Source organism: Fukomys damarensis, unplaced genomic scaffold (genome assembly GCF_012274545.1).
Source record: "Fukomys damarensis isolate Sample0158 unplaced genomic scaffold, DMR_v1.0_HiC HiC_scaffold_36, whole genome shotgun sequence".
Lineage (NCBI taxonomy): Eukaryota > Metazoa > Chordata > Mammalia > Rodentia > Bathyergidae > Fukomys > Fukomys damarensis.
This window is the reverse complement of record NW_022900948.1, coordinates 22961869-22963642: the sequence shown is the minus strand read 5'-3', so window position 1 is coordinate 22963642 and position 1774 is coordinate 22961869. Positions and strand designations below refer to the sequence as shown.

The 1774-nt window shown below is 49.7% G+C and overlaps 1 protein-coding gene across 4 annotated transcripts in view; it reads right to left on the bottom strand.

Moving 5' to 3' along the window:
* The window catches only part of Fktn (fukutin), a 60873-nt gene extending 59382 nt beyond the window's left edge, over nucleotides 1–1491 (bottom strand). For 2 of the 4 annotated variants that reach the window (XM_033759054.1, XM_010619686.2), the window contains exon 1: nucleotides 1118–1443. The gene's annotated coding sequence lies outside the window, so the exon portion shown is untranslated. The other 2 variants (XM_010619687.2, XM_033759055.1) reach the window with 2 other exon arrangements.
* Nucleotides 1492–1774: the final 283 nt, after the last annotated feature.

Below are 1774 nucleotides of genomic sequence, written 5' to 3'. Positions count from 1 at the left end.
TCTTCTTCTTCTTCTTCTTCCTTTTTAGATCACTATAGTTTCTTCCCGCTCGGAGTTCCGTCATCATTCAATACCACCCTTCCCAAATCCTTGACCCTTACTTAACGTATTTTTAACTAACAGACTCTAAAAGTGAGTGCTATTCCTCACGTTTATATATTTATTCACAGTGCTCAACCAGAGATGGCTCCTAATCATTCAAACCCTATTCGTCCTCGGAGTCCAAGTCAATCACAGCCTTGCAGGCTTCCCTCTTTACGCGATTCACTCACTTTGGTATCTATTCATAGGCTGATTTTTACTTTTTGGAAATATGCTATCTTCAAAGGTAGCAAGACTCTTGAATGCAACCTAGGTCCTCTTTGCGATCCGAGAACTGAGTCTCAGAAAAAAATGTCTTGCCCTGAGATACTGATGGTAGTGATAGAGTCTGAATCTAGTTCTCAGGACTCTTGTCCGATTTCTAAGTCACCTCTACACATACCCAATCTTTCCCGACATTTCCCAAATGATAATGCAAACAAAATGCAAATACCAAGGTCATGTGAGACTTTATTTCGCATGACAAGAAGTGTCCACCCTATTATTAAGCACAAGAATGATATATACCTCTCCAAATTAAATGAAAGCTGAACACAGGGCGGAGCATCAAAAGGAGAGAGATGGATAATCAAACTACCTCCTCGCCGCTACAAGGCTGACAGCTGGGAATGGTGGCACAGGCAAGAGGAAGGAGAACCACAAATTCAAGTCCAAATTAGGCAAGACCCTAGCAGAAAGACCCTGCCTCAAATAAAAAATGAAAGGATTGGAAATGTAGCTCAGTGCGAAGGACTTGGGTTCAATCGGAGAGAGCTGTTACAGGTCCTCACTGCACACAGAAATTCTCCTTTGTAGGTCAAGTCATCAAAGTCTACTAGTTGGGACCGCGAGCTTCCATCACATTCCTGCCCTCCTTTCCTCCTGACCTCATTCTCCCAGTCACTACACGAATATACACGCATAGCTGCTTCAGCCTTGCAGTTCCTTTCCCTCTTCTGTACTTTCGCAACCCGCATCGCACAACCTGAAATGCTCTCCCCGGAGATCCTCCCGCAAATTCTAAATCGACTCTCACCACTCCGCTCAGCCGGCTTCTATACAAGGATCTCGATCGCCCTCCAAAGATGAACCTGTCTCAAAGCGAGAACTGAGGGCAACTCCAGGGAGCGTGGGAAGAACACTCCCGCCCGGCCCCCTGCCAAAGGAACGTCTGCCGCAAAGTGCTCTTGGACCGACCGAAGAGCCCCTAACCGGGAGCGCGCTCAGTGTCCGGCCTCGGTCTCCTGCCCGCCGAGGGGAAGGCAGGTTCACAGAGGCTGAGAGTCGCCCAAAGAGGGCATGCGTGCCACCAGCGAAAAGTGCCCAAAGGCGCCCGCCCACGCCCAGCAAGCCAGCGGAACCGGCGCCTCACCTCACTTGCAGCCCCGGCAGCAACTCTGCTTTACGGCACTGACGGCCACCGCCGCAAAAGGGGCCGTCAAGTGCAGAGCGTTGGACCCTGGCCTGGGTGGTGTCGGGAAAGTCTTTGCGGCAGGAGTTGTCCTCAGTTTGTCTTCTCGCCACTTTTTACTGACCCTTATCGATTTAAAACCCAGCCACAGCGAAAGCCCTTTAATCTCCTGCCGAGGTAACAGCAGCGCCATGAGGCAACGAAGGCTTTTAGAAAACCCTCTCGATGGACGATAAAGGAGCACCTGCTAAACTGTTTGCCTCATTCTGAGCGCTCCAGATA